This window comes from Elaeis guineensis, chromosome 8 (genome assembly GCF_000442705.2).
Source record: "Elaeis guineensis isolate ETL-2024a chromosome 8, EG11, whole genome shotgun sequence".
Taxonomy (NCBI): Eukaryota; Viridiplantae; Streptophyta; class Magnoliopsida; order Arecales; family Arecaceae; genus Elaeis; species Elaeis guineensis.
The window spans coordinates 62349865-62363483 of NC_026000.2; positions in this window are offsets into that span (position 1 = coordinate 62349865).

Sequence of the window (13619 nt, forward strand, 5' to 3'; positions counted from 1 at the left end):
GGATCAGACTAGTACCTACTCACTACCCTTAGTAAATAGACCATATCCGACCCGTACATGTCATAGCGTACATGATAGATTCTACTGCCGAAGCATATGATATTCTACTCATGCACTCTCTCTCCTTAGGAGTTATTGAATAATCCTTCTTGAAAAGAGTAATTTCATGACCTATCGAAAGATAGCTTTTCTGAAAATTATCCATATTGAACTGTTTCAACAGGATGTCGATGTACATGGTTTGGGACAATCCAAGCAACCTTCTAGATCTATCCCTATAGATTTTTATCTCAAAGATATAGGATGCTTCTCCCAAGTCCTTCATAGAGAACTATGATGATAACCACAGCTTCATACTCTGCAAAGTCAGGATGTCATTTTCTAGTAACAGTATGTCATCCTCATACAATACAAAAAAGATGACTACAGAATCGGAAGTCCACTTGTAGATGCAAGGCTCTTCTCCATTCCTAATGAAGTCATACATTTTGATCACCTTATGAAAATGCATGTTCTAACTCCTAGATGCCTGCTTTAGTCCATAAATTGATCTTTTCAGCTTGCACACTTTTGACTCATCTGTGGATGTGAATCCTTCAGATTGTACATATACATCTTTTCTTCCAGCTCTCCATTAAGAAAAGCAGTTTTGACATCCATCTGTCAGATCTCATAATTTAAGTGTGCAGTGATAGCAAGCATAATCTGAATGGACTTAAGCATTGCCACAGGAGAGAACATCTCGTCATAGTCATTATCATAATGCTGATGGTAACCCTTGGCAACTAAATGGGCTTTATAGGTCTCTACCTTTCCATTCGCTCCTCTTTTTCTCTTAAAAATTTATTTACACCCTATGAATTTTATCCCTTCAGGCGGATCAATTAGTGTCCATACACCATTGATCTCTATGGACTCCATCTCAAATTTTATGGTCTCAAGCCATTTCTGAGAGTCGAGCCTTTACATGACCTCCATATAAGTGATCAGATCCTCATCGTTCTCATCAAGGTTGATGGGGTCACCATCCCGGATCAGAAAATCATAGTATCTGTCCAACTGATGTGGTACTCTACTGAATCTCCTTAATGGCGCCTCTACTGGCTCTGATTTCGATTCACTAATCAAATCCAATTCTGTGTGTGTTCATCCTTTAATCTCATAAACTTCATCAAGTTTAATTTTATAGGCATTAGCTCCTTTACCAAGAAACTCTTTTTCCAAAAAGACTGTCCGACTGCTGACAAACACCTTTTATTCTGCAGCGAGGTAGAAGTAGTACTCTTTAGTTTTCTTTGGGTACCCTACGAACAAACATCTATTGGACTTCGCTCCAAGCTTATCTATCTTTAAATGCTTGACATAAGCTGGACATCCCCAGATCCTAAGGTGTGAGAGTACCGGCTTACGCCCAATCTATATCTCATATGAAGTTTTATTGACAGACTTGCTGGGCACCTTTTGTAGATTGTAGCAGGCAGTTTCTAGAGCATATCCCTAAAAGGAGATTAGCAGACTCGTAAAATCTATCATGGATCAGATCATGTCTAATAAGATTCGATTTCTCCTCTCTGACACTCCGTTATGTTGTGATGTTCCAGAAGAGGTCCACTATGAGAGAATTTCATTCTCTTACAAATATGTCAGAAACTCACTGGTGAGGTATTCACCTCCTTGGTCTGACTGAAGAATCTTAATACTCTTCCTAGTTTGTTTCTTTACTTCAGTACAGAATCATTTAAATATTTCAAATGATTCTGACTTATGCTTCATAACATAGACATCCCCATACATCGATAGGTCATCTGTAAACGTAATGATGTAGTAGTATCTTCCTCTGGCACTTATGTTCATAGGCCTGCATACATCAGTATGTATTAGAGCTAGGACATCACTAGCTCTTTCATCTTTTCTTTTAAAAGGTGACTTAGTTATCTTACCAAGTAGATAGGACTCGCAGGTAGGTAATGATTCACAATCATCTATCTCAAGAATACGGTCCTTGATCAACCTGTCAATTCTATTCTCTAAAGGTAGGATTCACTGACATTATCTTATTTAGGATGTTTACTGGGTGTGTACATTACACTAGCAGGCCATGATATTATGTATATGTCATGTTTTAATTATCCACACATAATTGTAGTATCATTCATAATGATATTACAAAAATTATCTTTTATTATAAACTTGTAACCAAGTTTGGTCAAAAAACCTACAGATATGACATTCATCAAAAAAGAGGGACAATAATGACAATTATTTAACATGACAATACTGGACTCAAAGACAAGCTGCAAAGTTTTCAAGACTAGAACTGGAACAAGACTTCCATCTCCAATGTTAAGTAACCGCTCGTCCTCTCGTAACTTCCTACTTACCTGCAGTCCCTACAATAAATTATATATATTAATAGGACTTTCAGTATTCAATACCCAGATCGTAGTATCACAAACAGAAAAATTATAAGGTGTTACCATATAAGTACCTTGTGAAGTAACTGCTTGTTTCTTTCTCTTATTTTTAGACTTATTTGGGTCAAGGGTGGCTATGTAAGCAAGATAATTTCTTTTTCAGTGCCCCAGCTTCTTATAGAAGAAGCACTCTACCTGGCTCTTATCAATTTTTGATGGTTTTCTCTGTTTGGGATCAGTGGCATAGGATTTTTGTACCTTTTTCTTCTTTTCTCTCCTATAGAATCGACATCCTATAGATGAACCTCCCACTAAATTCACTGGCTCCTTCTGGAGCTGGTAATCTTTCTCAAAAATCTACAGTAACTCTAACAAACCATGATAGTTTATTACAGACTTCATCATTCTATAATGACTGAGAAAAGGTAGGTAGAATTTTGGTAGCAAATTGAGGATAACATCCTTGCCTAACTGTTCATTCAACGAAAAGTCAAGTTTGCTAAGGTGTTCAATCTACTCAATCATGTACAATACATGATCGATAATTGAAGCTTCCTCTCGCATACGGTCATTGAACACTACACAGGAGATTTTATGCCTCTCTACATCCTCAGGGGTGCTGAAGGACTTATTCAATATTTGAATGATCTCCTCTGGCTGTGCATCCTTGAACTTATGACTAAGTTTGTTATTCATGGCTGCCCTCATCACACAACGCATAGTTGTGCAGTCATTAAGCCACTTCATGAATATCTCTCATGGCATGAGGAGCATTGGCTATAGATTTTTTAGGTGCCTTATCCATAAGGATATATAAAATCTTTTCATGCTCCAAAATGATCTTCAACTTTCGATACCAGCTATCGAAGTTGGGTCCGGTGAGCCTGTCGCTGTCCAACAGCGTATAGAGGGATACTGTATTGGTCATAACTGAAAGAAAAAATATTAATCTATTAGTATATGAATTATTTTTTATCCTGAAGATATGGACTTGAGTCTAAAGGTCCTCTCACTATTTTTATGAATTGGTAGCCTCTACCTCTAACTCAAGGAATTACATTAATTCTTTAGTGGGTACTAGAATCCACACGGACTGCATTCAGGCCCGAGTGTAGCTCGACCAATCCTAGTGCATCTATAGGTAGGTTCATAACTAATTATTTTTTCAAACAACTTCTAGTAATAAGTTTTGCCCCAAGCTTCCCTTCAGCAGGCGTGTGGTGCCTCCACTAAAAATCTCGATTAGGTCCAACCATTAACATGACACACCAAGTGCATCCAACAAATAGATGTCTAGGTCCGAGTGTGGCTTGACCAACCTGAGCATTGATCTGAATGTAATCATGATGGTCATATGATGAATAACAATTCCAATATGTAATAGATACCAGGTGTGTGGCACCTCCAATATCTATTTGGAATATTGGACTCATTATCATGTACCTTAACAGGAGGTAATGACTAAGCTATCTCATAACTTTATCACTTTATGGACCTAATAATTTAGAAAATTTGATTTTATTGATCTGAGCATGAAAGAAGAAGTCAACCTACAAGTTGCAAATCTTTCCACTGATTTCACCAAGTTATATAAAAGATTAGACACAAGCTGGTCTAAAGGCACCTAAATCAGTCACACTGATTCACCTTAATGGCATGGGTCTACACGAATCAACTAGTGACCTAACCAAAATATAATCTACCATATTGATCAGATAAGTAAGATCAGTGGGAGGGATATGCCCTTAACTCACTATAGATGCATCTAGGTGAATAGCTCTCAATTAAAAACCATTTGATCAAATCTACCAAACTTATCTTAGATATCAACTGGTTAATTAGTTTCAATTTGATTCACTAGAAAATTCGAGCTCAACCATGGAGCCATGATCATGGTCCATTTATTAGGGTCAAATACATAGACTTGATCAAACTACAACTATTGAGATTGATTTAGAGAAATATTGACCTGATCTAATTCAACACTTAATTAGATTTAATCAATTTTTCTATATGATCCATATGTATTTCTAACCCTAGGTCTAACTCGCTAGAAGGACCTGATTCATGCTAACTCTTTGCCCATCATTTTATGTGGTGTCTTAATGATCTTCAATTCTCAAATCTAAATCATTCAAAACTTAATTCATAATTAAGTGTGTGAAATGTGTATTTCAGTCTGTAAAATTATTCTACAAGGATTTCAGGTAAAACATACTATATATTTTAATACATAAAAATAAATTTTTATAATATTTTAACAATTAAACATACATAGATATGATCTAAACTTCATACATACATCTCACGTATCATGATAACCTTTAGATCAATACCGATTACATCACATGTAATATGTAATTTAGATCTAAAATAATTTTATATCTGAATTTTATCCTATTGTAATGACTCATAAATTATTTTAGATCTGATTTAAACATATTTATGATCAAAATAATTTATAAAAATTTATTCACTTTTTTTCTTCATAAAATTAGATCACAATGACACCCCTATGCATCATAAAGGAACCCATCGAATAGACAAAAGAAAGATTAATCTCTTCAATCTCCTATAATCAGATGGTCTGGTGATCTCATCAATCTGAGTACTAAGCTACTATGATCTGAAATCTAATTTTATATATAATTATATCAACATATAATTATTGATAAAACTATTTTATGTCATGAACATATCCTTGATCTTATCAATTATGTTCTTCATCTAATCTAATTAGATTTATGTATCATATACATCATATCAAATTTGAAATATATCTTATACTAATTATAAAATATCAATTTTAAATTTATATCATATAAAAGATTAATTAGATACAAATATAAATGCATCAAGAATAAATTTTTGGTAAAATTTTTTTTTGCACAGTGCTGAATTTTGATAGGATTCTAATTAAATATCCATTAAAATATATCTAATTCAGATCTAAAATAAATTTCACTTTATAAGAAAAATAATAATATTAAAATTTTATTAAAATAAATTTTAATTCACATTGTTATTCTATCAGAAATTCAGTAGCAGCAGAATTCTATTATAACAAACTTATAACAACCTCAATCAATCATTGATTAGGCACCTCTAATCCAATCAAAATTAGATCAAAAATTTTATCTAAATAGATTTAAATTATATTTAATATTTTATAAAAAATCTCAATTATATCTTATATAATTAATCTCAAAAAATTTTATTATTCATGCATATATTTCAAGCCTGCTCTGATACCAATTGAAGGAAAAAAAACTGTTTTTCCTCGGAAGGCCCAGGTTGCATCTAAAAATTTTTTTATTCATCTAAATGATTAAAGATCAAATTCTTACCTAATTAGTAGTGGAACAAGAGATCAAATCTCAAATTATCTAATAAAATCTTCACAGAAGCCTGGATATGCTAGCCCTCTACTTCGTATGCATGTCAGATGCCGCAAAAAAATAGGATGAACTACAATCCAATTACCTTCGCAACTCAATCAATCGAGGGATAAGATGTGCTAGTGTGATACCTTATACCAGTAGGTGGGATGCCCAAGATGGATCCACGCCCAAGGGAAGAGGGGCGGTAACAAGGGGAGAGGCCAAAAGAGAAGAAGGGACCTCTCTCTCTCTCTTCTCACACCTCTCTTTTTCTTTCTCTTTTCTCTCAATCTGATTTATTTGCTATGCATCTATAGGTAGAGATCCTCTCTATTTATAAATAATTTTTATGACTCAATAAGAATAAGAGTCTTAACTCAAATCGGATTTGAATCAGTCCAATACTCATAAAAGAACGATTCCTACATGAGATAGAATTGCCATCACATATGACAACCAATTTGCACCCACCCCCTCACCCTCATGGGATGCCCCAAATGAGCAAAGCTCTAAATGTTGGTTGGCCCATAATAAGGAGAATCCCAATGCAAGTGGGAGTACTTATATCTCATCAAAAATAGATTCGATTCAAATCTAATTCGAAGCTGGTTCGAAATAATTTCGAAAGGCTGTCAATCCCAAACTCTTTAAGATTTTTATACCAAGTCTAACTTAAATTTTAGACCAATTAAGATTAATTAATTCAGATATAATCTAAAATTAATTAGTACTTAAATCTAATCTTTTATATGCTCCATGGATCATAGATCAGAAACTGTTCATCCCTAGGATCGAACCTGAATCTCATATATAGTGCTAGCTAGACATAGTCAACTCTTCAAGAGGGATCAATCCTATCTTGATTCACACATAGACTTCACAAGTACTTGACTATACCCAATAGCCTTTCGTCACTACATTAAAAATCTAGATAGTCTAACACCAAAGCACAGTGAGTTGCTTGCAAGTCACTATAATGATCTCAAGTCTGAAGGACACTTATACCTATCTATTTCGCAAGCAGCTCTTCATAGCAGAATGCTCAGCAGGTGAGTCACTTGTTCAGTGATGATGTACCCCTACATCTCACCTGTATGCCATACTAATGTCACCACACTCCTTGATTAAGAGGACAACCAATCCATATGACACATAACGACCTTTACTTGATAAACGTCATCATCCTATAATGACGTATATTTGATCACGAATATGTTTAAGAACTATACGATAAATCTTTTTTTATTGCATACTACCATAGTTCTAAAGACTTCATCACAACATAAGAGTTCAAAGAAGATATCACTTTGTAATGAAAAATATCAGAATAATTTTATTCAATAATCAATAATTCATATACAAAGATGAACTCAATCGTCACATGATTGATTTTAGGATATAATTTTCAATAGTAAAAAAACTAATTAAATAACTAAATATTAAATTAGATTAAATCAAAATTTTTCTAATATAATAGTTATAGATGGTCAAGTTTATATCTTTGATTAGACTAAATGGATCTTGATTGTGGCTCAGTGGTTGTACCCAAATCATTAAGTTGATCAAATCGAAATTGATTAACCAATTGGTGTCTAAAATAAGTTTGACATTTCTATCGATGGTTTTTAATTGGGAGTGTCTTACCTAACCATTTTGATGGTGTCTAAGGCAAGCTTAGCAGACCCTCCTACTGATCTCACTTACCTGACCAATTTGATGAATTAGGTTTTGATTAAATCACTAAGTGATTCGAATTAACCCATGTCATTAAGGTTGATCAGTGTGACTAATCTAGGTGCCAATTCGATTAGCATGACCCTAATCCGATTCAATGACTTAGTGAAGTCAGTGGGAGGATTGCGGTTTGCTGATTGATCCCTTCTCTTTTTTTTCTTAATTCATAATTAAATTTTTTAAATTATTAGGTCCCTTAAATGAGATAGCTATGGTGATAACTAAATCATAGCCTCCTATTAAGTTAGGTGATAATAGATCCATTACTATGATGATCATTGGAAGTCCAAAGACCTGGTGTTCATCTGCTATTAGAATTATCATTCATAATATGATGACTTAGTCGACTCTCTCTATCAAGTGGTCAGGTTAGCTGGTCAAAGTTTGGCTTGATCATTTGATAGTTGGATTTGTAAGTATGATCATGTTAATGGTTGGACCTAACCAAGACTTGCAGAGAAGACCAAAGTCAATTAAAAAGTTACCTGGGGCTAAATCAATTACTAAAAATTATTTGATGAAACAATTGGTTAATGAATCTACCCATGGATGCACATGAGTGAGCCAGCCAAAGTCAAGCTTGTGTGCAGTCTGTGTGGATTCTAGTATCCGCTAAAAAATTAAAGTAATTTCTCAAGTTGGAGGTAGAGGCTACCAATTCGTATAAGATAGTGAGAGAACCTTTAGACTAAAGTCTATGTCTTTAGGATTAATTAATTTATATACTGATTAGATTTTAATTTTTTTTTTTATGTAGATATAGCCTCAAACTTGTCGCTTCGATCATATTAGACAGTGAAAAGTTGATGGAATCCAATTTTGATAACTAGTATCGAAAACTTAAAATTATTCTACAACACAAGCGAATTTTGTATGTTATTACAGATCCAACACCTGAGGAGCCTGCTCCCAACACCCATGGCATAGTTCAAGACACTTATTTGAACTAGCTCAATGATCGCACCATGGCTCGTTGTATAATGCAGACTTCAATGAATGATGAGTTCAGCCGAAAGTTCGAAGAGGCTCAGCCAGAGGACATGCTCAAAGTGTTGAGAGTCCTTTGGTACTCTCGATGATGTTGAGCGATACAAGACTAGTTGTACCATTTTCAATGCTAGGATAAGAGAGGGAGTATTGATTATCGATCATGTATTTTATATGATCGAACAGATTGAGCAACTGATCAAGCTCAGCTTCCCTTTGCATGAACAATTGGGGAAGGATGCGATCCTGAACTCTCTGCTCAAATCCTACCTGTCGTTTCTCAGTCATTTTAGAATGACAAAGCCTGTAGTCAACTACCACAGTTTGTTGGAGTTGCTACAGACTTTTGAGAAGGATCACCAACTCCACAAGGAGATGATGAATGTAGTAGAAGGATCTTCTTCGGATGGACGTCATCCCTTTAAGAAAGAAAAGAAGAAGAAAAATAAGAAGGTGCAAAGTGTTGAAAATCAGACCCAAAAGCCCAAGTTCAAGGTCAATCAGAGTGCTTTTATTACAAGAAGTAGGGCCATTGGAAAAATACTATTCTCAATATTTAGCTTTCCTTGATCTGAACAAGCCAAGGAAGAAAAAGCAATTGGTTACTGATCAAGGTACTTATATGATAATATCTTGTAACCTTTTAGTTTTTGATACAATGATCTGAGTATTGGATATCGATAGCCCTATTAACATTTATAATTTATTGCAGGATCTTCACATCAGTCAAAGATTTGGAGATAGTGAGAGATTCCTAAATATTGGAGATGGAAGATCAGTTTCAGTTCTAGCTTTAGGAATTATCAAGCTTGTATTCGAGTCTCATTTTATTGTTCTTAATAAATATCATTACTGTCTCAATTTTTTTTAAAATATTATTTTTGTAGGTCTTTTGGCCAAATAAAATTATAAAATTTCAATAAAGAAAAGCTTTTATGATATCATTTTGAATGGTGTTACTATAATGCATGGACAGTTGAATAATGAGATTTATGTTATATCGTGGCCTAATGTAATGTACACTTCTAATAAATACCCTAGAATAGTCGATATCACGGATGCCTACCTTTGACATTATAGGCTAGATCATATCAATAAGAACAAGATGAACAGGTTAGCTCAAGAAAAAATTTTTGTTAACAATGATTATAAATCATAGCCTACCTATGAGTCTTGCTTACTTAGAAAGATGACCAAGTCACCTTTTACTAGAAAAGATGAACGAGCCAATGATGTTTTGGTTCTGGTATATACTGATATATGTGGATCCATGAGCACTAATACCAAAAGAGGATACCACTATTTCATTACGTTCATAGATGACCTATCTAGGTATGGATACGTCTACTTGATGAAATACAAGTCTGAATCATTTGAAATATTCAAATAGTTTTATAATGAAATAGAAAAATAAACTGAAAAAAAATATTAAAACTCTTCGATCAAATCAAGGAGGTGAATATCTTTTTGATAAATTTTTTATATATTTTAAGGAGAATGGGATTCTCTCTCAATGGACACCTCTTGGAATGCCACAACATCATGTTGTGTTGGAAAGGAGAAATCGAATTATGTTAGACATGATTTGATCCATGATGGGTTTCTCTAGTCTACCAATATCTTTTTGAGAATATCTTTTTGAGGATATACACTTTAGTCAGCTTGTTATATGCTTAATAGGGTTTCTAATAAATTTATAAGTAAAACACTATATGAGATATGGATGGAACATAAGCCAAGGCTCTCTCACCTTAAGGTTTGCGGATGTCTGGCTTATGTCAAATATTTGAAAATAGATAAACTCGAAGCCAAGTCTGACAAATATAATTTTATAGGGTATCCCAAAAAAACTAAGGGGTATTACTTCTATCTTGCTGATGAGCAAAAGGTATTTGTCAGTCTTAGGGCAGTTTTCTTAGGAAAAAAAATTTCTTGAGGAAGAGATTAATACCTCTAAGATTGAACTTGATGAAGTTTAACAAGTAGAACTGATACAGTCTAGTGAACCCATAGAATCAGATTTAACGATGTCAAATCTAAAACCTATTGTAGAGGCACCGTTAAGGAGATTCGATAGAGTATTGCATTAATCGAACAGATACTATATTTTCTTGATTCGGGATGGAGATACTATTGAACTCGATGAGAACAATGAGGACCCAATCACCTATATGGATGCAATGCAGAGGCCCAACTCTGATAAATGGCTTGAAGCCATGAAATATGAGATGAAGTCCATGAAGGTCAATGATGTATGGATATTAGTTGACCCACCTGAAGAGGTTAAACCCATAGGATTTAAGTGGATCTTCAAAAGGAAGAGGGGCACAGACAGAAAGGTGAAAACCTATAAAGCATATTTGGTTATTAAGGATTATCGTTAGCATTATGGTATTGACTATGATGAGATATTTTTTTCTATAGCAATGCTCAAATCTATTTAGATTATACTTGCGATAGCGGCATACATGGACTATGAAATCTGATAAATGGATATGAAAGTAGTTTTTCTAAATGAAAAGCTAGAAGAAGAGGTGTATATGATACAGTCTGAGGGTTTCACATCCACAGATGAGTTCAAGATATGCAAGCTTCAGAGATCCATCGATGGATTGAAGCAGACATCTAGGAGTTGGAACATGCATTTTGATAAGGTTATCAGAATGTATGGCTTCATTAGGAATGGAGAAGAATCCTACATTTATAAATGGATAAATGACTCATTAGTTGTATTCCTCATTCTGTATGTAAATGATATTTTCTTAATCGAGAATGACATCCGTACATTACAAAGAATAAAAGTCTGGTTATCATCTTAGTTCTCTATGAAGGACTTGGAAGAAGCATCCTACATCCTTAGGATGAAGATCTATAGGGACAGATTGAAAAGATTGCTTGGATTATCCCAATCCACATACATAGACATTGTGCTGAAGCAATTCAGCATGAAAAATTTTAGAAAAGGCTATCTCTCGATAGGCCATAAAATTTCTCTCTCAAAGAGGGATTGTCCAATAACTTCTTAAGAGAGAGAGTGTATTAGTAGAGTTTCATATGCTTCGACAGTGGGTTCTATAATACATGTCATAATATGTATAAGATCAAACATGACATACTCACTAGGGGTTGTGAGTAGATACCAATCTAATCAAGGAGAGAACCACTGGAAGGTCGTAAAGACCATCCTTAAGTATTTGAGAAATACTAAGGATTAGTGGCTTGTTTATGGTGAGACTGACTTGAAACTAGTGGAGTTTATCAACTCTAGCTTTCAGTCAGATCATGATGATAGCAAGAGTGTATCAGATTATATTTTTTTCCTAAATGATGGAGCAATCTGCTGAAAAAGTTTCAAGCAGCACACCATGACTGACTCTGTTTGCGAAGTAGAGTATATCGCGGCATCCGATGCTGCGAAGGAAGCTGTGTGGCTGTGAAAATTCATCAATAAACTCAGAGTGGCATCCTCTGTCGATGGCCCAGTCCTGCTATATTGTGACAGCATTGGAGATATTGCTCAAGCCAAGAAGCCCAAGTCCTATTAGTGCACCAAACATATTCTGCACTGGTACCACCTTATCTGGGAGATCGTGCATCGAGGTGACATCAATCTTTAGAAGATTGATGGAAAGAAGAATCTAACTGACCCATTTACTAAATCACTCAAAATCAAAGTGTTCGATGATCACAAGTCAAAGATGGATATACGATACTTATCGATTGACTTTTGTCCAAGTAGAAGTTGTTGAAAAATATGTCCCAAAGTCAATCATCAGTCTATTAATGATTGTGCTTACAAATTATAAATTATATATAAATTTTTATTAATAAAAATTATTTAGCTTTTTCATCATAATTTTGTCTATCTTATTTGAACTCTTGTGATTGTGATGAAGTCTTTTAGACTATAATTAATTGATAAAGAAGGATTTATCATCTAGTCCTTAAATTAGGATAATAGTAATAACAAGTATAGGTCGTTGTGTGCCATATGAGTTGATTTTTCTCTTAATCAAGGAATATGGAGACACTGGTATGACATGTAGGTGGAGTGTAGGTGTATATTTACATCAAATGTGACCATTTGTCGAGCACTCTACTATCAAGAGTAGCTCGTGAAGGATATGATTATAAGTGTCTCTCAAACTTGAGATCACCATGATGACTTGTAGGCAACTTACTGTACTTTAGTATCGGACCATCTAAATTTCTAAGTCAGTGATGGAAGGTTACTGGATGTAGTCAAGTATTTATCAAATCAGTGTGTGAGTCAAGATGAAATTAACCCCTCTGAATTAGTCGGAGATATGCATCAATATATTTTAATTTAGTAAAATTTTGGTCAGGATAATCTATGTAATGGATTTGAAAGACTGAAATATAATATGGTTGACTATATTAGGATTGACAGTCAAATCTTAAGTTACCTTGAGCATTAAGGTCAAAGGGATGAATTATACGGTAACTATACGTCAGTAGGTTCTAGAATGTTGCTTTGCAATGTTTCGACCTATCTGGATATTGGGTCTCATTACTAGATGGCTACATTGATTAGTATAAAAAATTATTCTCATACTATCAGCTTAGGTTCGAACCTATGGGGTCATACATATTAGAAGATTCGATCAGATTTGATGGCTGAAGAGTCTAATTGGATTGAGACTCTGGTGAGGAGTCTCACTAAGACTGAAACTCTGAAGGAGAGTCCCACTAGACTAAGACTCTACTATTAATAGAGAATTAATTAGTAATTAGATTGCTATTTAACTCAATTTGATTGAGCAAAGAGCTTTGGATCAAATCTAATTGAATTAGATTCAGTTTGACTTAGATTGGGTTTGATTTGAACAAGCCTGACTACAAAGAAAATTTAATCCTTATCAGGATAGAAATTTATTGAGATAATTGGGCTCCTAATTAGATTAGGATCATTTCTATCATTGGGTTCAAACTAAATTTAATTTGATTTAGAATTAATTTAAAAATGAAGAGTTCAAGCCAACAGGGACTCTATCTCTTTATCCTTGCGCTGAAAGAAGAGTGCCCTATAAGTCAATTGCAAGTATGTTGTGATGAGACTTTTCTTTATAATTTTTTAACTCAT